General features: G+C 48.3%; 1 non-coding gene across 1 annotated transcript; it reads right to left on the bottom strand.

Annotated features, from left to right (window-relative positions):
• Positions 1-1,611: 1,611 nt before the first annotated feature.
• Positions 1,612-1,683, bottom strand: TRNAT-CGU (transfer RNA threonine (anticodon CGU)). Its single transcript has one exon. It is a non-coding gene; the product is annotated as a tRNA-Thr (tRNA).
• Positions 1,684-25,536: the final 23,853 nt, after the last annotated feature.

The raw sequence follows: 25,536 nt of genomic DNA, 5'->3' as shown, positions 1-25,536 counted from the left end.
GCCATGAAGCAGCCCAAGCAGAGGCCATGCCCCCAAATTCTGGGCGTGCTGGGTCTCGAGTTGCTTATTTCACAAGTTGGGAGGTATGCGCGAGAGACTACCAGGGCCGCCATCAAGGGGACAGGAGTCTTGGTCCCTAATGGATATGGGGCCCAGGTGTAGATTGACCAAACCGCAGGTGTTTGACATCCACTCCGATGCGCGGTTTTGTACGCATAAAGTCAGAGTCGGACGTGCTGCGCATAAGCTAAATCGTATGTGCAGCCAACAGCGGAACATTGTGGCTGCTTTTTAGCACCTTTCTCACAGAAAAAACGGGGGCCCGTCCTCGGCTCCCGGCAGCATCAGCGTGCACCCCCGCCGGGTCTCCAGCTCCATCCCCAGAGCATTAAATACAACCCTAAGTGTTACAAATTACTAAAATAATATAAAGAAAATACTTATGACACAGAATATGTGTCATAGGTATATTCTTTGTATTATTTTAAACAAATTAACAGGGGAAGTACTGACTTGCAGGTCCCTGCAAAGAACCAATAATACTGTAAAAATGTGACCAGAATGAGGCGGGGAGGGAGAGAAAGGGAGAGGTGAAAACACATTAATCCGTAGCCAGCACTCTCACTTGTCTATTAGTAAGATGTGTTAGCGTTACTGCCTCACAGCACTGAGGTCATGGGTTCAATACCCACCATGGCCCTAACTGTGCGGAGTTTGTATATTCTCCCCGTACTTGCGTGGGTTTCCTCCGGGTACTCCGGTTTCCTCCCACAATCCAAAAATTTACTGGTAGGTTAATTGGCTCCCAAAAAAATGATCCCAAAAAATTAACCCTAGAATGTCTGTGTGTGCATGTATATGTGGTAGGGAATATAGATTGTAAGCTCCACTGGTGCAGGGACTGATGTGAATGGTCAAATATTCTCTGTAAAGCGCTGCGGAATCTCTGTGCGTTATATAAGAAACTGCTAATAAATAAATAAATAAATAAATAAATAAAATGTGTTAGTGAGGAGCGAGTGTGTGTAAAGGAATTGTACACTTGTGTCCCAGCTCGCGGGCTTCTGCTGCCCTCCCTCGTTCAGTGTGGTTGTCACAGCTATGGGCTCGGTGCTAGTGATATGTATAGACAGTCCACCATGTATAGGGGAGATGACAGCGGCCAGTATGCTAGCACTGTGCAGTGTGCACGCCCACTCCCAGTGGGCGCTGTGGCCATGCCACGGACTGTGATATAAGCACAGTGTTACTGTTAGCCGGCTTCCCCAGCGGCCGCGGTGCTTCACACTGAGGTGTATATGACGTAACAATGGCAGATGTATTACGTTGCATATTATTGTACGGAATGTCTGTAATACGTGCTCTGTGTCATGGCTCCATTCATAAGGGTGACAGTGAGTCAGTGACAGATATAAAACATACATGCTCTGCAGGATATAGATAGATATAGTATACTATACACGCTTCCCAGGCCGTGGAAGTGAAATATAATGATGTTGTGTATGCTCCAGCGGTTAGTTTATGTTATACCGACGTACATATAAAGAGACCGGGCGGCTGCAGAGCACATACCTATCAATTATAGCTAATGTGCACAAAAAGTGTAAGTATAGGCACGGACGGGGTTCGAACCCGTGATCTTCGGTTTACGAGACCGACGCCTTACCACTTGGCCACCGCGCCTGCGTCTGGATGTCTTTTCTACACTGCGTGTCATTGTCTCTCCCGTCCAGAGCTTTCGGTGTGGCTCAGTATAGGCGGCTGCTGCTGCTGTGCTCTGTGTGCGCTGCTGACAGACTCTACCTACATTGTGGACCGGTGTGTATATTCTGCAGGAAGCCGGCGATCTCATAACAAACTTGTGTGACTTGCAAGTGATATGCAGTCAGGGCTCTATCACTGCAAGTCCTATCGTTTAACCTGCCCACGTTATATTACAGATACTTAGGAAAATTACACAAAATAAGAACATACTGACTTATTCTACCATGTGAAATTCTGTCCTGCTACTGAGGGGCTCATGTACAGTAGGACACAAACACGATCCTGGTCCGGTTTTCACCCATACCCCGATGTGGGCCCTTCTACTTACTGATCGCTTTTTTTCATTATTTTTCTTATATTACATTTGGGGTGGCCATCGTTGCAATTGCCATCGATGGTTGCCATCGATGGCAATTCTGCAACTGGCCATCGATAGTGCTAAACTATGCAATGACTGATCATCGATATTTTTACATATCAATGGTCAGCCATTGTGTTTGATTGATTGGCCTGCGGACCAATCAAAACACAGGGTGGGGCTTCAAGGGTGTCGGGGGCAGAGCTATGCTATGCTATGAAAAAAAAACCATCCATCGATGGAGGGAAACCATCTGGTTCTCCCCCATCGATGGCAACAGTATTCAACATCGGCCATGAACCATCGATGATTTTGAATTGCATATTTGCCCAAAGAAAATTTTGGTACTTCCTCATCTTTGCGGCCACCGCAGTTACATTAGCAGCTATGTGATCTTGGTGGCTTGCTTCGTTCACAACAACTTTACCAAAGGTAATAGATGGTAACGTGGACACATGAGGGTGGCGTGGACCCCGAAAATAACCCTTGCGGCTCGATGTATGCTACGAAAGTTCTGCAGCATAAGCGGTGGCCGCAAAGATGAGGAAATACCCAAAATTCTTTACACACCCATAACCATGCAGCAAGCGTTAATTGCCACTTGTACTAAAGAAGATGGGGCAGGGGTAGGATTCGGAAACAGATCTCTGAAAATTGCAGTTTCTGGAGATCTGCACATGCAGATCAGAGTTTAATTAGCAACGGGGGGCAGCAATGTACCATAGGCGGCAGCGCAGCAATGTTTGATAGGCGGCAGCGATGACACAACCAGGGTGGAAATGCTGCATTTTTTGAGAACAGTATGGACAATGCTGGCGTGTCCAGACCGCTCAGAGGGCTGCAGTGGCTGTGCATACCTCCCAACTTTGCCAGAGTAGGATGCGGGACACCGTCGATGCGCGCCGCAGGCGCGTTGAATTTTTCTGGGGCGTGGCCTAATTTTGGGGGCGTGGCCTATACTCGGAGCTCCCCCGCGAGGCCACGCCCCCATTTTGCCTCTATGGGGGCATGACCCAGAGGCTCTGTGAGCCTCTAGCCATGCCCCCAGCCCCCTGGATGCGGGAATAGACGCTGTGCGCATGTGCACAGCGTTTATTCCCCTCTGTTTAGCAGCCGACAGGGGGGACTCCCAACAGCCCCCCCTCACCGCTAAAATCGGGGCTGTTGGGAGGTATGGGCTGTGTGATGTCACACGAAATTCACTGCCACTCAGGGCATGGTAGGCCTGTGCCTGGCTTCACAGCTTTGTACAGCAAAGTGCTCACTCTTTAGCAATGTTTTGTGGTACATTGCAGGGAAAGACACGCAAGCAGGGCCATTGCTGGGCGGCCCCCTGCAGGCTTCTGCCAGGAGTTGCAGTTTTGCTAAATTTGCTAAATCAGGCCCAAGGATTGGAGGTTGCGATTAGCATCCCGTGGTTGAAATCCTGACAGTCATAACGCCGGCAGGGTACGTCTGAATTTTTGAACATCAGGATGCTACTGCCAGCATTCTGAGCATCTGGATTTCAAATGCTCTGTTAATACAATCTCTGTTACCACAAATGTGTCCCATACTGACCACAGAAAGACGTGCATGACCATGTTTGGATCAGCGGCCACTTCCGACTAATGATGGACACCCGAAATCGATCGATAGTTAGAAAACAATGGTTTTCTTAAGTATAGTACAATGTAATCAGCATTCTGTTATACAGTGCTTACTGCTGCTTGTATAGTGGGATCCTAATAGTGCTGACAGTAAAGGTGCCCACACACTAGAAAGATCTGTGATCTTAAGATGTGCGCATTAATTAGCCTTGAAATCTTTTGTCCATCCTGGACAAAAGATTTCAGGCAAACCAAAGTTTTTTCTTAAGATCCCATGTGCATTCCTATGGATCTTTTACTAAATCTTCTGATCTTACATGCAGCATGTAAAGGCCCCCATACATTAGGCCGCCTTGTCCTTAGGACAAGTGGGACCCAATTCTCCTGTGAGCCGCCCAGCAGCTCCCCGGGAGGCTCACATACAATTTGGCACTTGATGTGCCATTTTTTACATGTGATAAATCGCTTGCTATTTATTACATGTAATGGGGAGCTGCAGCGGGTGGTGAGGAGCAGGCGGTCATCATCATCATCTGCAGGACTCTGGGGCGTTCAGCGGGCGTCGAGTCCTGACCTGGCCGGGCAGTGAACGCAGATATCATCAGCGGGACGGGCAGTGCAGTGGCGGGCATTAGATTTTTAAAATAACGTGTCAAATGACTGACCGTTCTCTGATTGGCTAAGAGCTCTCATCCCCTAACCGCCTGCTTCTGCTATAAATCCCCCAAACCTGGGAGCACCTCATCTCACATTTTTGTAATGGATGGCCACCCTGCCCCTAATTATTAGATGCTATCATTCTTTTTTAGTTGTTGAATAAGTATATTTAAGGTACTGTTTTATAAATGCAGAATTAGTTATACCATAAAATGTATGCCACGTCGTGACGAGTTCATTTTAACATGACACACACTTTCCAGGAAATAGACACTGCAATGAAAATTCAATTGTGAATATTATGAGAGGCCAGCTCTAAATACAGTCTGTGCAAATGCCAATTGTCTTCAATGTGGAGTTTCTCGGGGGGTAGATTTTAAAATGCCTTCATATAAATAGTATATGTGACTGCACAGCTGGATCTAGTGGGGACAATATAGCAGCAGGACACCCCAGCATCTCCTCACCTTGATCCCTGTAACCCAGTGGTCAGGGAACTCAGAAATAATTAACTCCACCTGCGGACCTTATAATATGTGTCTGTGAGTAATTAGTTCACCTGTGCACCTGCTGGGTTACCAGCAAAACATGCACTGTGTGGGGTAATGAGGAACGAGTTCCCTGAACACTGCTGTAACCCATCTTCTCTAAATCCAATTCATGGCCTGTGCAGTTACCAAGCTGCGCCCTGAGCAAAAAGCCCTTGAACAGGGACACCTGGACTGATACTAGCACCACTGTTGTCAGACAGGGAGTAAAATAAGCCACTACTAACCAATGATGATTAGCAGATGACAGAAGCAGAGTGGTCTAGTGGCCAGATCTGGAACTTAAGGTGCCCATACACTTGTCCGATTTCGACAGATCCAGACGGATCCGGCCAAGAAATCAACCCAACTAGGATGTGTTTGACACCTATTCCGACCCAAGGCGTGGTCCCGTGTGCATCGGGTCGGACCCTACAGATTGCACCTGCTGCAGGTTCAATCTGTCAGATCGGACCCATCAGTGGCCCATTGCGCGTGCTTTTTAGTACCCACGATGTGTTGGTCCGATCTGTAGGTGTGTGACAGTGGTGAAGCACCGTTGTCACACACCTATGTTCAGCAGTGGGGTCCGGGCAGTGGGAATTTGAAAACACTGGGCGGACGCTGATTGGTACACATACCACTCACTTCCAATCCACTACTAAGTAATGTGGAGATTTGAGAGCAGAGGGTACAGTGTAGGAAAGTGGGTCAGTGCAATCAGTATATCTCCCAGTACTGTCAGTGTGTCTGTCCCTCAGTCCTGCTTGTGTTTCTGTCTTATCTGTCCTGTCCTGTCCTGTCACCATGGGCCTTATTCTAGTTCACTCTTTCTGACAAAATTCTTCTTAGATGGACAAAACCATGTGCACTGCAGGTGGGGCAGATGTTACTTGTGCAGAGAGAATTAGATTTGGGTGAGTAATTTTGTTTCTGTGCAGGGAAAATACTGACTGCTTTATTTTTACACCGCAATATAGATCTCACTTTAAAGTAAAACCCCACCCAAATCTAATTCTCTCTGCACAAGTAACACCTGCCCCACCTGCAGTGCACATGGTTTTGCCCATCTAAGAAGGATTTTGTCAGAAAGAATGAACCAAAATAAGGCCCTAGATTTGGGTGGGGTTTTACTACAAAGTGAGATCTATATTGCAGTGTAAAAATAAAGCAGCCAGTATTTACCCTGCACAAAAACAAAGTAACTCACCCAAATCTAATTCTCTCTGCACATTTTCCATCTACCCCCCTGCAGTGCACATGGTTTTGTCCATCTAAGAAAGATTTTGTCAGAAAGAGTGAACTAGAATAAGTCCCTATGTGACATATGAAGGGTGCTGAGAGGGTACGCTTTACTCGTGTCAAAGGGCAAATTATGGAGACCCCCAGACACTCTTCACATAGTATATGACTTGTTTGCATGTGGCCCAGGCCATTGTGAGGGGGAGAGAGGAATCACTTCTGTATGGGGTTTGGTCAGATTAGGGGTGCCTTAGACAGGGCCGGCGCTACCTGCTCAGCACAACCTGCAAAGCAGGTAGGCGCCGGTCCCTGAAGGTGCTACCTCTCCTCCTCCCATACTGTAGCTGCCAGCTGCCGCTGCCTGCGCCTGTCAAAGTATTTGACAGGCAGCGGTGCTGGCAGCAGGGCAGCACCAGGCGCTGGGCATGAAGGACATTTATTTGGGCAGCAGCCACGGCACTCCTAGATGCCCGTTGCCCGCCGTTCAACTCACACCGTCCCGCGGCTGAATGACGCTGCCCGACGTCATTACACTGTGACTGTCCCGGCGCGTACGTGGCATGTAGGGAGAAGAGCCAGCCACAGTCATGCTGTCAGGCAGCCAGGTTTTAGTTACAGAAGGTTGACTCAACGCAGTGGCGTAACTATAGAAGGTGCAGGGGATGCAGCTGCTATGGGGCTTGGGGGGGCCCCAAAAGCAATCCCCTGCACACTTTTTAGTTTTTGCCAGTTTTTTGCTCGGGTAACGGTGGCACGCCCCGCTCCCCTCCCCCTTACCAACACGGATGACAAGACGGCGGCACATAGGAGATCTTCCGCTGCGGGAGCCAGCGCTGGGGCAGTTGAGATCAGCTGCTGAGAGAGCCAGGGATGAGGGACCAGCCGCTGGGGGAGCCGACGCAGAGGAGACCCCTGGCTGCTGGGAGAGACAGGGCTGCTGCAGGACCAGTGCTGGGTGCAGAGGAGACCAGCAGCTGGTAGACGCGGGGATCAGGGACCAGCACTGCCAGAGCTGAGGCAGCAGAGGCCAGCTATATGCGGGAGCCGGCGCCAGGGCAGAGACTGACTATGCAGGTGAGAAGGATAGGGATGACATGCTGGAGATCAGCCACATGCTGAGTGGTGGTGGTGGTGGTGGTGGGGGGGGGGGGGACTAACTAAGTCAACCCTTTTCTAATGCTCTCTCTCCTCCTTGCCTTGCCTCACTTCCCCATTTGCCCTCCTCCCCTCACCCCCTCTGCCCCCACAACCCCTTTCTCTCTATCCACCTGCCTCTCACTCCCTCCCTCTCTTATCTCTCTATCCTCTCTTGCCGCATCCCTCTTTTGCTCTCATACCATCCCCACTGCTGCGGAAGCCAGCGCTAGGGCACAGAAAACCCTACTGCTAGTACTGGGTGGTGGGGGGGTGAGAATACCAAAGTGAACCCCTTGCCTTGCCTTCCCTGTCTCGCCCCACACCCCTCTTTTTCACTCTCACCTCTTTCCCCACGCTTCCCCTCTTTCTTTTCTCCCCTCTTGCTTTTCTCGCTCTCTCTGACAGTATCTCCCTCTCTTTGACAGTCTCTTCCTCTCCCTGACAACCTCTCCCTGATACCTCTACTTCCTCTCTCTACCTGACATACTATCTCTCTCATTCCAGGACACCCCTCTCTCCCCCTTTCTGTCCCTGACACACTCTCTTTCTCCCCATTTCCCTCCTCCTTTCTCTCACTCTCTTGCTTCCCTCTTTCTCTCTCCTCCTTGATATTCTCTCTCCTGCTCGCACCCTTCCTTTTCTCCTTCATCCTCTGGGGACACTGAAGTACTACGCTGGGATAGTGTGGTGTTATGGAGGAGTTGGCACTTTAAGAACTTGAAGTGTGGTGTGGCTCCTCCCCCTCTATCCCCCCCTCAGACTCCAGTCTTAGTTTAGTGCCCGGAGGAGTAGGATCCCTGGGCAAGAGGCTCCCGCAGGGGTCTCTGGTTGTCCGTTTTTTGTTTTGTATAGAAGTGTGCAGGCAGCCTGAGTGTTAGACTGGCTGCCTGCAGTGTGTATAAAGCTCTCTGGGAGGTCAGAGCGGCACTGCGTGCGGTGCACGCTGCTGACCTCAGCCGCCTGCACTCTAGGTGTGGGGAAGCAGCCACAGCCGCTCGCGGCTTGTGTTACTGCTCCGTTGGCTAGTCACCCGCCGGAGAGATCAGGACTGGGGCGCTGGGCGCCGGGTGACTGCTGGATCAGAGTCACGCGCTGGTCCAGCTGAGGGGCAGACTGTGTCTCAGCGCCGCTGTCCTCAGCGCGCGCTGGGACGGAGGAAGGAGGAGGCGTGTCATGGGCGTCTCCTCCAGGTTAAAAATCCTCAGTGCAGCAAACGCTGCCTTCCTAATAGCCCACGCTGCCTTCCTCTGTTTGTTGTGCCTCTTCAGAGCCCTTCTGCTTCAGGACAGCAAAGCGTTTTTCATCCCAGACTGGACAGACTGTGTCACTGCGCTGGGTGAGTGAAGGGGTTCTCCTTTTTAGGAGTCCCCGCTTGGAGTATTCTGGTGGGCTAATTCGGGGAAGGTAAGCTCCTCTCCCCCTATTGTATTTCCTTCTTTTACACTGCTGGGTTTACACTGCTATCTGTGTGTTAGAGTGTGCTGTGTGAAAGTGTTTGTATTGGATTGCATTATGGCAACAAAAGCTTCTGGCTCTAAGGCTTCTCAGAAGCTGTTCACCTGCACTCAGTGTAATCAGCAATTTACACAACATGTGAAAGGTGTGTCACTGTGTAAGGATTGCTATAAAGGAGGGGCTGTTCAACAGCAAGCTGCTCTCCTTAATGCTGAAGGGGTTACAAGTGTGTTAGCTACCTTAGCTTCTGAGCTGGCAGCGTCTCGTAGGGACAGGGAGATTTTACATTCTCATCTGTCTACTATGTCTTCTGCTGAGCCTTCATGGGCCAGAGAGTTGATTAGGTCAGTGGATTCGCTGGTACAATCCACCGTTATGCCTACACAGTCCAGCGCCCCCCCTCCACCTAAAAAAAGGGGTGCTCCTTTGGTTTTGAGGATTGATACCTCTGATGAGGAGGAAGTTAACCCTCTAGAGGAGGGGGAGTGTCAGGTGTTGGATGATACCTTTGCACCTGTGGATGAAGAGCAGGGTGTTCAGGATGAGGCTCAAGGTTTAGAGGCCTTGATTCAGGCTATTAAGGTGACTCTTAATGTTGCTGAGCAAGAACCTCCTGCTCCGGTTTCTATTTTTGGCCGTCCTGTTAAAGCTGCGGTAACTTTTCCTGAGTCCATAGAGTTGGAGAAGCCTCTGTTGGACATTTGGAAAGTGCCTGAGAAAAAGTTTCAGTTATCCAGGCGCTTTAAGGCGTCTTACCCTTTTGCCCCGGAAGCCAGGGCGAAATGGGAGAACCCGCCGTTAGCGGACGCTTCCGTTTCTAAGCTTTCAAAGAAGGCAGCGCTTCCCATTCCGGGAGCGGTGGCCCTGAAGGAGGCGCCAGATAGGCGTTTGGAGGCGGGGCTTAAGCACATCTTTTCTACGGCTGGGGTTTCTTTGCGTCCTATTTTTGTTATCTCCTGGGTCAGCAGGGCCATGGAGAAATGGGCAGAGGATTTGTCCAGGGGCTTGGAGGAGCAGAGGCCTCCTGAGGAGTTAGCTCAGTTGGCTGATCAAATGCGGGAATCCGCGGCATATATTGGAGAGGCGGCCAGGGATTCGGCTTCACTGGTGGCAAGGATCTCGGCTCTGTCTATTACAGCCAGACGGTCTTTGTGGCTTAAGTCTTGGCAGGCGGAGGCGGATATAAAAAGAGCAGTGGAAGCCCTTCCCTTTACGGGGGATGTTCTTTTTGGCCCAGAGCTGGATAGATTAATTGCTCAGGCGACAGGGGGTAAATCTACCTTCCTCCCTTCCTCAGCGCCTCCTCCGAAAAAACCTTACCAGGGTCCGGCTTTTCGCTCCTTTCGAGGGGCCCCGAAATTTAGAGGTAAGTCCAGAGGTTCCTTTACCTCGGGCCGTGGTAGAGGTAGAGGCTTTGGCGCCGCCACCTCCGCCGCGAACCCTGGCTCCCGGCGTGCAGACGCCAAGCAGCCAGAAAAGCCCGCGGCATGACGCCCTCCCCTCCTACCTGGGGGATCCCAGAGTAGGAGCGCGGCTTCTGGATTTCCGGCAGGTCTGGGAAGAATCCTGCAAGGACAAGTGGGTTCTCTCAGTCGTGTCTCGGGGATACAAACTAGAGTTTGCCGGTTCTCCTCCTCAACAGTTTTTTACGATGGGTCTTCCGCATGCGGAAAAAGACTCCCAGTTACTACTCCAAGCAGTTCAGCGGTTGTTATCAGCCGGCGTGGTAATGCATGTCCCAACCGATCAACGCAAAGAGGGGTTTTATTCTCCTCTTTTCCTGGTTCCAAAACCAGACTTTAAATTTAAAGAAGCTGAACGAGTACATTATGTACCACAGATTCAAAATGGAGTCGCTTCGCTCGGTGGTGGCAGGTCTGGAACCGGGGGAATATTTGGCATCCTTGGACGTCAAGGATGCCTATCTACATATTCCCATTTACGACTTACACCAGAGGTTCCTTCGGTTCGCAATCAAGGACCAACATTTTCAATTTCGGGCTCTGCCCTTTGGCCTGTCATCGGCGCCTCGCCTTTTTACCAAGGTAATGGCAGTCATGGTTGCCTTTCTCCACACACTAGGAGTCAAGATTGTTCCGTATCTGGACGATTTGTTGATAAAAGCCGGATCCAGGAGTCAGCTGGAACAGGCTCTTCACGTGACTTGTCAGACCTTGATTCGGCATGGCTGGATTCTAAACTATGGCAAATCCCAGATGGTACCTTCCCAAAGGATTTTGTTTCTTGGACTGATTCTGGACACAGAAGTACAGCGGGTCTTCCTTCCCTTGGAGAAAATTGCCTCGATTCAGGACTTGGTGAAGCAGGTGCTTCGTCCTCGGAGGGTGTCGGTGCACCTTTGCATTCGGTTGCTTGGCAAGATGGTCGCCTCCTTCGAGGCTCTGTCTTTCGGCCGTTTCCACTCCAGGACTTTTCAACTCGATCTGTTGAGACAGTGGTCGGGTTCGCATGTCCACATGCACAGGACGGTAATTCTTTCACCCTGCAGTCGGCTGTCCCTTCACTGGTGGCTTCACACGGCCAATCTGTTGGAGGGGCGTCGGTTCGGAGTCTGGGAGTGGACTATCATCACGACGGATGCCAGCCTGAGGGGCTGGGGGGCGGTTGTGATGGGACGTCACTTTCAGGGCCGTTGGTCTCCGCAGGAATCAAGGCTGCCGATAAATATTCTGGAGATTCGGGCTATCCGTCTGGCTCTTCTCAAGGCGGACCTGTTCATCAGAGGGAAGCCGATCCGAATTCAGTCGGACAATGCCACGGCTGTGGCATATATCAACAGACAGGGTGGAACGCGTCAGTCGGGCAGCTATGCAGGAGGTACGCCCGATCCTTCAATGGGCGGAGAGGAATTCTCTGGCCTTCTCGGCGGTGTTCATTCCAGGGGTGGACAATTGGGAAGCGGACTACTTAAGTCGCCAGGATGTGCACCCAGGGGAGTGGGCTCTGCATCCGGAGGTGTTTGGCCAGATTGTCAATCGTTGGGGGTTACCTCAGATAGACATGATGGCATCCAAACGGAATTGCAAGGTGGCTCGGTATTGTTCCAGGTCACGAGACCCGGAGGCAGTGGCGACGGATGCTCTGACCGCAGAGTGGAATTACCATCTAATCTATGTGTTCCCTCCGTTACCCTTGATTCAGTTAGTACTCAAACGGATCAAGCGCGAGAAGGCAACGGTGATTTTCATTGCTCCAAACTGGCCTCGTCGGCCTTGGTTTGCCGATCTTCAGGGGCTCCTGATAGATCAACCCTGGCTACTGCCTCAAAGAGAGGATCTATTGAAACAGGGACCATTCGTCTACCAAGAATTAAGGCAGCTGCGTTTGACGGCGTGGCTGTTGAGGCCGAGCTGCTGAGTAGGCGTGGGGTACCTAAAGAGGTCATTCCCACAATGATGAGAGCCAGGAAGGAGGTTACTTCCCGGCATTATTACAGGATTTGGAAGGCTTATGTGTCGTGGTGTGAACGACACAAGTGCCCTACAGCTGTTTTTTCTTTGTCCCGATTGTTGAGGTTTCTGCAATCAGGGTTTGAGGCGGGCCTTCGTTTAGGCTCCCTTAAGGTCCAGGTGTCCGCCTTGTCGGTTTTCTTTCATAGGCGATTAGCCTTGATGCCGGAAATACAAACATTCTTGAATGGGGTTCTAAGGCTGCAGCCTCCGGTAAGACCTCCGGAAGAACCTTGGGATCTTCCTTTGGTGCTGGACTATCTCAAGTCGGAGGTGTTTGAGCCTTTAGAATCTATTGATTTACGTTTACTTACCTGGAAGACGGTGATCTTACTGGCTTTGGCATCGGCTAGACGAGTGTCTGACCTCAGTGCTCTCTCATGTCGTTCTCCGTATTTGGTGTTCCACTCAGATAGGGCGGAACTCCGGACTAGATTGGATTACTTGCCAAAGGTGGTGACGGCTTATCATCTTAATCAGCCAATCGTGGTTCCGGCCTTGACAGGAGAGTTCGCTTCACTGGATGTGGTCAGAACTTTGCGGGTTTATGTGGACAGAACCAAGGATCTCAGGAAGTCGGATTCTCTGTTTGTCCTATACTGTTCCGCAAAACGTGGTTGGCCGGCTACCAAGCAAACTTTGGCCAGGTGGATTTGTCTAACCATTAAACAAGCTTATGTTCAGGCCTCCCGGCCTCCGCCTACTAGAGTTTCGGCTCATTCCACCCGTTCGGTGGGACCTTCTTGGGCGGCGGCCAGGGGGGTGTCTCTTTCTCAGGTATGTAGGGCAGCCACTTGGTCTGGGCCCAATACCTTTATTAAGTTTTATAGGTTTGACACCTTCGCGGCATCCTCTACTAGGTTTGGCCGCGCGGTGCTTCAGGATGCCCAGCGCCTTCCCGCCCGTGGGGATGGCTTTGGGACGTCCCCAGCGTAGTACTTCAGTGTCCCCAGAGGATGAAGGAGAAAATAGGAATTTGGTACTCACCGATAATTCCCTTTCTCCGAATCCGAAGGGGACACTGAGCGCCCTCCCGGCACTGGTCTTCTGGTAAGGGAGGGGTTTTTACAGGTCGCATGTGGCCAGGTTGTGTTGCATGCGATGGTCTGTATGTAAGTTCTTTTGACTTATTTTTTGTTTCGGTGTCTTGTTTTCATTCTCTCTCTCTCTGTCAGAGGTTTCCTGGTCTCTTTTCTCCTCTCGGGCACAGTAACTAAGACTGGAGTCTGAGGGGGGGATAGAGGGGGAGGAGCCACACCACACTTCAAGTTCTTAAAGTGCCAACTCCTCCATAACACCACACTATCCCAGCGTAGTACTTCAGTGTCCCCTTCGGATTCGGAGAAAGGGAATTATCGGTGAGTACCAAATTCCTATTTTCTCACTTGCTCTTTCCCTTTTTTCTCTGACATCTCCCTTTAATTCCCTCCTTTCCCATAAAGGCCTCTCTCCAGAGCCGAATTTCCCATTAGGCACGTGAGGCACCAGCCTAGGGGCGGCACATGTTTGGGGGCGGCACGTGGATGCCTGTGATAGTACTTTCAGCCCAAAATGTACCAATAACTGCAAAATATCCACTGTACTGTACTATATTCCATCTTAAATAGAGTATAAATGGATAGGACATGCAGATACTGCCCCTATAAACTGTCCTACTTAGTAAACATTATTGTTGTGCCTAGGGGCGCCCTCCTCCCTAAATCCGCCCCTGCCTCTCTCTTTCCCTGAGCATCCCTCTCTCCCTACTCCTCTCTGTTTTCCATTTTGGGGCAGGATGTACCAAGCACTGGTGGTACATCCTGCCACCCATAGCCACAATGCTCATTGCATATGTACTCACATATGAAATTAGCAACGCAGGGGCGTAACTAGGAATTTCGGATCTGTGACCTGGGAGCCCCTTTGCAACCTCAGGTCATGCTGGGAGGCAATCCTGTCAGATACCTTACACAGCAGTAATGCGTAGAGAAGCCCATAGGCTTTTATAGTGTTAACCCCCCACCCCCCCTCACACACACATACACACACACACATCGCAGGAGCCCTGCCGTAGGGGGCTTTAGTGCATTCTAAATTGCAGTGTTTTTACCACATTTCTCATTTAGTCCAACCTGGCCTTTGCCTTTCACTCCCCTCACTGCCCCCCCCCCCCCACACACACACACACACACACACACCAATGGTCATTGTAGTGATAATGGGGGGGCCCCTTTAACATTTTTGCTATGGGGCACATAAAGTCCTAGTTACGCCCCTGACTCAACGCTGGACGCAGTGTGGGAGCCGGGACAGAAGGCCACACTGACAGACACCTAAAGTACATTAGGTGAGAGGCACTGTACTGTATATATATACAGGATTAATTAGAATTGATTGAGATAGAGAAGTGTCTATGTTTATTCTGTGAGTGCCACTGCCACCTCTGTTATATATATGTCCCCTATGCACAAACATAGTTCTTCAGGCAGTGCTTGCTTAAAAAGTGTTTTGTATATTTTTTAAAGTGAATCTAAAACTGTATGCATGGACCAGTATAAACATGTAGATAAGATTATAACACATCCAGCATTTGGAGACATGGCTATGCTGGATGTGTTATAATGGTATCTACATGATACATGCATGCAGTTTTGGATTCACTTTAAAAAATATACAAAACACTTTTTAAGAAAGCACTGTCTTAAGACATATGTTTGTGCATACGGGGACTTTTTTGTAAATGGACACAGAGCACGCAGTCATGTAAGAATATCAAGTGAGTGCCGGTTTTCTGGAGGTATAATATATATAACACATATGTATGTTTAGGAAGACCCCCATACCCACAAATATAAGACCCACAAATATAAGTCTTATAAGACTTATATTTGCGAAGGTAGGAGAAATCATTCGATGGTCGGGAACCATCAAATGATTTCTCCTGCTGCGGGCACATGTGAGGGGATGTGTCTTTGTGACACATCCCCTCGCGTGGTTGTTAGGGGATATGGCGGAGGTGATTTGGCAGGGTTGCGAGGCAGCAGGCACTCTCTAGAAGCGCTATTTTATAAGGTATGGGAGGGCGCAAATTTAGAGTTTGCAGGGAGGCGCCGAACACCCTAGCACCGGCCCTGGTCTTAGAAGTAGACAGATTGGAAGAACCACACAGCAGTAGTAAGCAATTAGATTAGGGGCAGTACGGATGGTCTAATAGTTAGCACAGCACTGAGGTCATGGGTTCCATTCCCACCATGGCCCTAACTGTGCGGAGTTTGTATATTCTCCCTGTACTTGTGTGGGTTTCCTCTGGGTACTCCGGTTTACATCCACAATCCAAAAATATACTGTAGGTTAATTGGCTCTGAATACATTAACCCTAGAATGTCTGTGTGTGCATGTACATGTGGTAGGGAATATAGGCTGTAAGCTCCACTGGGGCAGGGACTGATGTGAATGCTCAAATATTCTTTGCAAAGCGCTGTGGAATATGTGTGCGCTATATAAGAAACTGTTTATAAATAAATTAGATAAATCAATTAATATTATTCTGAATAATTTTTCATATCAATTAGGGAGGTTCTCCCAAGAATAAGATATAACATGGAGGGATACATATCCCTCGGGTATGGGTAAAAACTGGACTGGACAGCACCCCGGAAAACCAAACCGGACAGGCTCCATTCATCAATTTCTGTCATTCTGGAGCTTGTCGTGTCTGGGGGGGAGGTCCCGGACCAAACGGGGAGGCTGTACTCTCCCCTTCCCCTTGTCCCCGGTGAAAACCATCACAGGCATCACAAGGGACAAGACACCCTTTTTACTTAGTCCCATATCCCATGTCAAATAAACTTTTGCTGATGAGCTTTAACTATAATTATTAATGACTGCCTGCTAATTCCTAGGCTTCCATACAGTGGTAGCATGGGATCTTACTGCACAACTGAGTTGTATGACAGGCTGGAGGTTATGCAGCTGCTGAGTATATTATGTCATCCAGTTAGTAATTAGCTTATATTATCAGTTACAAGCTAGAGAGATGTTACATATACCCCTCTGTCTGCTTATAGCCAGACTTGATTTATTACTGTATTTGTTCCTAGAACAGTATATGCTCATGCTAGATAAATGAATGTTAATAATATTAATTAATTACTTTAATTTTCTTCTGCCATTACCAAGATGTGGAATGAGGGCAGAGATAATCACTGGATCACATAGCTCAATCCGCATCTGCCTAACACCTTTCTCCCAGTGTTAGAAGACACTTAGCTGTCGCTTCTATACTCTGACAGCTGATTTGTAATGAAGTGACAGCTGGCAGCAGCAAAGTCCTGCAATGCTTAAATGCTTATCTGCCTAGCCTTTCTCTCCTACTGCTCCTCACTATCCCCTCATATCCTCTTCCTTCCTTCACAGAAACCAGACCGTCCAGCAGCAACTGTCAGGGAGATTGTGGAGCTCAGGCACATTTATATTCCGTGTTTGCTCTGTCTTGGAATGGATTTTAGGTTCAAATATGCTATTTCCATGATACCTCTTCTTCTGTGTAACATACCGTGGTGCATCTATGATGCAACATCTAGAAGAGACTTCCACTGCATACCTCCCAACATTCCCTGGTAATGTATAATTGCCAGCACCTGTGGTGAGGTAGATAATTGATAAAGAAAGGTGTCACCACAGGTGATGGCAATCATACATTATCAGGGAAGTCCAGGAACAGAGCATTGTGTCCCTCCTGGAGAGGGTCATGTTGGGAGGTATGCACTGCTATCATTGGTCATTGTTCTGACGATGTCTTCGGAATGATGGCCCCATCAAAGGAGATAGTGAAAGTGTCAAATATTAGAAGATACTGCTGGAAGGGGTATGGGTCATTGGGTCAGCCCACTACAGTCGACATGCATTAGGTCTACCACAGAAGGTCAATATGGCTTACTTTTACACCTGGAATAGATAAACATGCTTAAGGTCGATATGGATATAAGGTTGACACAAGCATTAAGTCAGCATTGTCTAGGTCGACAGTTAAAAGGTCAACAAGGTTTTCCACTTTTTTTTTGTTCCGAATGTTGACACGGAATGTATGGGTGCACGGTGTCCACTCGCAGGGCTCGCTGTGCTCGTCGTGCTCCAGACACGGTGCCTTGATGCGCTTGGCCACTATTATAGTCTCACTCCACGCCCAAGTGGATGGTAGGGCATGAAAAACCACCTGTCGGCACATGTCGGCTCCAAACAAAAGTGAAAAACCTGTGTCAACCTTTTGATTGTTGAACTAGACACTGTCGACCTAATGCTTGTGTCGATCTTCCAACCTTAAGCATGTCGACCTATTTCAGCTGTTGACCTAAGCCAGGTCGACCTTTGTGTGTCGACCCAATGACCGTACACCGCTGGAAGGAGGGAATTGCCAACAGCCATACATATGCCTCCTCATTCGTTGAAAAGCCGCCGTACCTAACACATAACGATGCACTGTACAGATGGAGCCTTCTTCAAATAGCCTTCTCTGGATAGCCATGGCTCACCAAGGCATTAGCATAGGATTAAGGGCCGTAATCAATGCCGCCGGTTAGGGGTTTAAACAGTAGGGATCACCGAAAAGAAGCGATCCTCGCCGTTTAACCCCTGGGACGGCAGCTCACCCTATTGTACGTTCCGGGAGAATCTTTGCTGATTCCCCCAAACAGCGAAGCTCGCGGCTAATGCAGGGAGCCCATTGCATTTTGACACAAACTTTGCTGCAAAAACCTAGCAACGGCGTGTGCAGGGGGTCAGTTGAATACTGGCCAAGTGGCCATGCGAGCTGTCACAGCGAGCAGTCAGCACTATGTTTTACTGTGGAACAGGTTATTACATTAGATGTCGTTTTACATTAGATTTCACTGAAATTAAAGCGTTATTATTAGAGCCAGGATGACAACAAGTAAATATCCTGCTGTGCGTTGTGGTTGGAGTAGGGACTAGGAACACATCGCCAAATTCTGTCTGTGAAACATTCACATTTTCCTGGGAAAATGCCGAATGTAGTTGGGGACCAGAATTTAAAATTCATCTCTCCTTCCATGTATTTCTGTTAGTCCATCGGCCTTTCCAAAAATGTCTGTATGAATATTTCAGGGGGTCCAGAAGTCTGCTTTTTATGTATTCATAATATGATACTCCCCACCAGAGGCGTAACTAGAACTGTGTGGGCCCCAAACTATTGCTATGCCCCCCCCCCACCACCACCACCACCATTTTCAAGAAATAGAGAGAAAGTCAGGGGAAGAGACAGAGAGTGAGAGATGCCATCATGGAGAGAAAGGGGGAGAGACACAGTTAAAGATGGTTTTAGGGATAGGTGGTTTTAGTTAGAGAAAGAGTGAGTGAGTGGAAGGAAGGAAAGAGAGAGGAGGGTAGGAGAGAGAGGAGAAAGAGAGAGACTAGGACAGAGATAAAAAGAGAGGGGAGACGGAGGGGGAGTAAAAGAGAGAGTTGAGAGAGAGAGAAGGGAAAAGAGACAGCAGGGCAGAGAGAGACTGGGAAGGGGAGAGAGAGGGGGAAGGGGGGAGAGAGGGAGAAGGGGGGAGAAAGGGGGGAGAGAGAGGGGGAAAGGGGGAGAAAGCAGGGGATAAAAAAGTAGAGAGAAAAGGGGATGGGGAGAGAGCAATTAAGAGGAAAGGGACAGAGTGGGGAGAACAAGGAGAGAGAGTGAGATGTGCCATGTATCCTGTGTGCAGAGGCTCCTGAAGTCTGCGCCGGGTGTCCTGTGTGGAGGTAGTGAGGTGAGGAGGGGAAAGAGAGGGGTGAGGCAGTAAAAGGATTATGACAGGCATATTTCCCCCTCTTGCGTGTGCTGCCTGGACCTGTGACCTCCTCCTTGCACTGTATCCTCTTCCGGGTGCAGGGAGGAGGAGAGGCCACCCGGCAGCAGCAGCCCCGGGTAAGGGAGGGAGGGGGGAGCCGCCGGGACCCGCAGCACATCGCCGGCAAGATCACAAAGGACAGCTCTTAACGCAAGAGCTGTCCTTTGCCATAATTATCGCATATGTTACAGCAGATGTGATAATTCGGTGTGCGGTAGCCGGCGATGTGCAGCAGAGTCGGGGGGCGGATGTTACAGCATCCCGCCCTTAGTCTGCAGCGGCTCCTGTTATGTGTGTCGGATGTGTCCTGCTCCTGCTGCCACGCTGCGCACTCCCTGCACGCTGCTGTCAGTCACTGAATGGGGCGGGGCGGCGGCTAAAGGATGGTAGCGCAGCCATGATTGCGCTGAAACTTTATTAACTAAAAATGAAAAAATAATTAAAGAGTGTGCAGGGGATAGCCTGCTGGGACCTCGGGCCCCATAGCAATTGCATTCCCTGCACCCTCTGTAGTTACGCCACTGCTCCCCACCTATTACTGTACGATTTATAAATGTCTGTAAATCTGCCTATTGTTGTATATCAATATATTGTAAAGTTTTTGGTGTTGAATCAATTACGTGCAAAACGGGGGATATGTACTGTACAATGGGATGGGAACACCTGCAACGCTACATCTGGTCCCCATCTCACTCGGGGACTATCAGAGTTAAATGGATGGTAATAAAGCATTATTAATCCCTGCTATAAATTAAAAGTACAAAAGTGAATATATCTAAAGTGTACTGTGGCCATCAGAGCAGCCGAGAGGTATGCCAGGCCCCGGTAAAATTTTGGGGCTGTGGCCTAAGTCAAGGAATCACATACAATGGATAAGATGCAGTCTTGGTCTTTATTTTGTTGCAGACAAACAGCATACCAGGTACACAGCATAGGCAAGGATGGTTACTGCTTTGCAGCATACAGATGTTTCCCTACTGTGTGATCCCTACTGTAGCCTACACCCCCAGCCTATCACCTGGGTAGCTATTTTACCACCAGGAGCCCTGACCCACTGTGCTGGAAATACTTATATCAGGAAAGAACATGTGCTGCTAATCAGCCCAACCCTGATCACATCAGTTTTCCTGCTGCTCTCGGGCCTGATTCTTGTTCATTCGCAAAAGCAAGTTCTCTAATGGACAAAACCATGTGCACTGCAGGTGGGACTGATGTGAGAGTTAGATTTGTGTGTTATTTTGTTTCTGTGCAGGGTAAATACTGGCTGCTTTATTTTTACACTGCAATATAGATATCAGTTTGAAGTACAAATCCCACCCAAATGTAACTCTCTCTGCACATGTTACATCTGCCCCCCTGCAGTCCACATGGTTTTGTCCATTATACCCAGATGCAGAGGATGCAGAGCAGGGAGGTGCCGAGTAAGAGAGGCACTCTCTCTCCCTGCTCTCCATCCTCCAGTGGCAAACGCAGGATTTTCAGAAGGGGGTTTCCAGAGGGGCGGAGCAAAGCACAGATGGACACTTAGGTGCCCCAGTATACGCCGGGTCAGTTAAAGTATTATAGATAGACCAAATGTATATAAATAATAATAATAATAATAATAATAATAATAATAATAATAATAATACAATTTTCTGGTGGGAGGACAGTTTGCTTGACTGCAGATATCTCCAGTTCCGGAAAAAAAAATCTTAGATTTTAATGGAATTAAAAACTAGAGAATCCCACCTACCAAATGGTATTGGGGACGGCTCAGAGTTCAGGAGAATATAAAACTACATACCAGGTGTGTGGAGCTGGAGCAGTAACCAGCTGCTGGAAGGCCGATATCTCTGGTTGTGGGAACAGTAGAGACAAGTGTCCATCAAAGGAGGAGAGTCACAGCTTTTGGAATATACCCTCAGAAAAACTCTGAGTCATACAGAACCTGAAATATCCGACTGGGAAGTCAGATATCTCCGGTTCCCAAGGGCCGATTTTTAAAATTCTTGTACCCTCAGCTTTCAGCCCAGGGCCCTTAGACTCCTGGGGGGGGGGGGTTTCTGGGTACTCAGAAACCCCCCCCTGCGTGCGCTACTGTCCTCTGCTACCATCCTGTTGTTGTTCCCAGCTGATGCTGCACCTGTCACACTATCTTACAGGCAGCAGCACAGGCATCGTTAACCCCTTCCCGACATATGACGTATATATACGTCATATGTCGGTTGGGGGTGAATCAAGCCAGCTCACGGAGTGAGCTGGCTTGATAGAGAGCAGGTAATGGCTGTATATTACAGCCATGTCCCTGCTCTCACGGCCACGAGCGGCGAGTTCGCCGATCGCGGCCGTTTAACCCTTTAAGCACCGCGGGCAAAGCGCCCGCAGTGCTTAAATAGCTGATCGGAGGGGGGGCGCCCCCCTCCGGCGCCGATCGGGGCCCCCCGCAGCGCGATCGGAGGGTGCCGATCGGTTGCCATGGTAGCCAGGGGTCTAATGTAGACCCCTGTGCTGTCCGTGTATTCATACCTATTACATCCTGCCTCAGGCAGGATGTAATAGGAAGTGAAAAAAATCACTACGTTCAGCCATAGAGCTCTATGGCTGAACCTAGTACAGGCGATCGCGCCCCCTAGTGGTCAAGTACACTAGGGGGCCTTGTAGTAAAAGTAAAAAAAAAAAAAAAATAAAGTTTAAAAATAAAAAAAAAATAATTAAATATTAAAAGTTCAAATCACCCCCCTTTCCCCATTTCCCAAATAAAAATAAATAAATAATAAAAAAAATAAACATATTTGGTATCGCCGCGTTCCTAAAAGTCCGATCTATTAAAATATAACATTAGTTATCCCGCACGGTTAAAGGCGTAAACGGAAAATAATCCCCAACGCCAAAACTACGCTTTTTGGTCGCATCGCCTACCCAAAAAAAAATAGCTAAAAGAGATCAGAAAGTCGCCCATATCCCATAATGGTATTAATTAAAAAGTACACTTCAGCCCGCAAAAAATGAGCCCTCACCCAGGTCCGTAGGTGGAAAAATAAAAAAGTTATAAGCCGCAGAACATGGCGACGCGACGCAAATTCGAAAAACCGTAACATTTTCTATTTTTTTTTTTAGTGGTAAAATGTAACGAAAACTATATAAGTTTGGTATCACCGGAATCGTAACGACCCATAGAATAAAGATAACCCATCATTTTAAACGAACTATGAACTCCAAAAAAACCGTAACCAGCGCAAAATTGTGGAATTGCGTTTTTTTTTTTTTTTACCCCACATTGAATTATTTCCTGATTCCCCAGAATATTATACGGTATAGTAAATGGTACCATTAGAAAGTACAACTTGTCCCGCAAAAAAAAAGCCCTCATGTGTCTATATAGCCGGAAAATTAAAAAAGTTACGCTTATTTGAACACAAGGAGGAAAAAAAAAAAAAATTACCTTAAAAGGCAATGTCGGGAAGGGGTTAAGCACCTCCAGTCACCCTCGGAGCTACCTGCAGGAAGGGGGCGGGGCTACATGTGATAAGGGGCAGAGCTACCATGGCAAGGGGTGGAGCTACATGAGTCCTAACCACAGCTGGGAGAGAAGAGGGAGGAAGAATGAAAGAAGGAGAGGAGGAGATCTGTGCAGCCAGACTACAGGCAGGTGGAAGGATAGTGATTGATCGTGAGTGTGTACTGTATATGCATTATGGGCATGATTCAGTCCTGTTCACTAGGCTGCATATGTTCGCAGCCTAGCAAACAGGTAAGCGCTGCCCGCCGCACTACCAAACTCTCCCCCACCCCCCCGCCCGATGTGTACGTGAACATATCTCCCTCACATGCGGTCACCCGAATGAAAAATCATTGTCAACCATTTAATGATTTTTCCTCTCTGTCGACAATACCCCACTGGACCCCCCGCACCTAACAAAAATAATGAGCTGGGATAAGCAGGGGGAGGGGGGTTGTTTAGCAGCCGAGGAGACAGATGCTAGAAGTCCCCTGCACCTCTAGCATCTGTCATGGGCAATGAGCATGTAACCCCTCTCCTGACAATGAGCATGTAACCCCCCTGACAATGAAAGGAGTAACTTCCCCTTCTGACAACGAACATATAAACCCATTGACAATGAGCAAGTAATCCACCCTGGGTAACAAGCATGTAATTCTCCCCCTGGACAACGAGCATGCTGACTATTGCAATATTGAGGCAGTAAGTAGTCTTTTATTATGGAGGTCTTTATACTACCGTAATATCTGTGCTGTTAACAGATTAAAATAATTTAATCATTTTCAGAAATAGTTTATTCCCTGGATGTATAGTGTTTTTTTAATTCTGAATTTTTTTTTTTATTTGCAAACCATTTATTAAATATTTGCTTTGGTGTTAAGCTGTGTACACACGGGGGGCCGATAGGGGCTGAAATCGCTGGAAATATGGTCGCTGGTGACCATTTTGCCAGTGATGGGAGTGTGCCCTGGCGATAAATCGCCGGGTGCGCTCTCCCATTTTCAGCCCCGTTCTAATCGCTGGTCACAGGGGCTTGCTCCTGCGACCAGCTGATTACCTCTGCGGCTCCCCCGGCAGAGGTTCCTTCTCAGAAAGGGATTGGGAGACCCGCACCATAAATCAAATTCAAATGATCTATATCTGTGGATGGATGTAATCAGTGCCAGATTAAGCCTTTGGGGGGCCCGGGGTACTTTAGAGCTGGGGGCCCCCTTGCACTTGTCATTACTGGCCGCACACTGCATGGGAGAATATTATACTGTCAAAACACAGAGTAAAGGCAGAATAAACTTGGTCAATGGTTAACTGCATGGGATATATATATATATATATATATATATATATATATATATATATATACACACACACACACACACACACCACATGAAAAGCCTGTGTTTGTCCCTCTGCCCCTTACTCTGGAGGAGACCTCACAGTCCTAGTGCTGCCTCTGATTAAAAACCCTCCCATGACTAAGCTGCTGCTGCTGTTCTCCATGGACCTGAGAAGCATGTAATGAGCTCCACCAATCAGAGCTCAGCACAAACTTCTCAGCCTCTGTCCTCTGGTGCAAAGTGTCATGGGACTTAGTCAACTCCCAGAAATGCACTGCACACTTGTGCAATCAGTGTGCCTTGGCTCCCGATGCTCAGCACCATAAATCATTGTCACATTGGCAGATAGGTGAAGCTGCAGCACTACCCCACCCATGCACAAAACATTTAGCTAAAAAAAAAAAAACATAACTTAAACATTTTTTTTTTCAAAAATACATGACAACCACAGGGGGCCCCTAGCTAGAGGGGTGCCCAGGGGCACTGACCCCTTGTGCCTCCATTATAATCCGGCCCTGGATGTAATCCCACCTGACAGGAATTTTATACAAATATATTTCCTGGCTGGTTGGGGTGCTGTCCCCTGATTTGTGGTTTGTACAATAAGGGGGTAGAGAAAAAGAAAAGAAACCATCTCTGGTCATTGATAAAAAGGAGAAACTGAGCAATATATTGCTCAGCCATATATTGCTAACAATATATGGCTGAGCAATATATCTCCCCTGTGTGTACACAGCTATAGTGAAAATAAAAGCCCAAATTTGGCAAGCTTGCTTAAAGACTGGCAAAGTGGTAAATTAACCCTTAATGATTCATTTGTTTGAATAAATTGTAGTGGTAGGTTCAAGATTCAGATCAAATATATTTACATACCTCGCAACATTAAGGGTGTCCAAACGGGACTCTGGGCTTGATTCTGGTTCACTCGCAAAAGCAAATTCACTCTCTAATGCAGGGCCGGTGCTAGGGTGTTCGGTGCCCTCCTGCAAACTATAAATTTGCTCCCTCCCATACTTTACAAACAGACATGTTGAAGGCACACGCTGAGAAAAAAAAGGGTGTATAATGCCTGTAGTAGTGCCTCATACACATAATGTGGCCAGTAGCAGCAGGGATGTAACTAGACATTTTGCACTGCGATAGAAAAAGAATTGGTGGACAGTGCACTCCGAAGGTGTGCAGCAAAAATTTACATATTAATACCTATTGCACATTATGCCACAAATCATAATGCTTGTTACATATTATGCTACACTGTAATGCCCATTAAACATTATGTTACACACCAATATGCCCATTACACATTCTGCCACCCAAAGTAATGCCATTATACATTATGCCACACACCATAATGCCCTTTACACATTATGCTCCACACCATAATGCCCATTACACATTATGCTCCACACCGGAATACCTATTGCACATTATGCCGCACACCATAATCCTTATTACATATTATACCACACACCATACTCCCTATTATATATTATACCAAACACCGTGATACCTATTACATATTATGCCATATAAGTCCTGCTGATGCACAGTAGCAAGACCAATTACAAAAAGGAATGGTGGCCCATGGATGTCTTAATATGGCTGTGGTTCCAATGATTGGTGCCTCTACATCCAGCTAGGTCCCCTCAGCAGCGGGGATCGCATAGTGTGGATTACCTGAGCTTATAAGTA

This window comes from Crinia signifera, chromosome 7 (genome assembly GCF_055691185.1).
Source record: "Crinia signifera chromosome 7, ASM5569118v1, whole genome shotgun sequence".
Taxonomy (NCBI): domain Eukaryota; kingdom Metazoa; phylum Chordata; class Amphibia; order Anura; family Myobatrachidae; genus Crinia; species Crinia signifera.
This window is presented reverse-complemented; position numbering and strand designations above follow the sequence as displayed.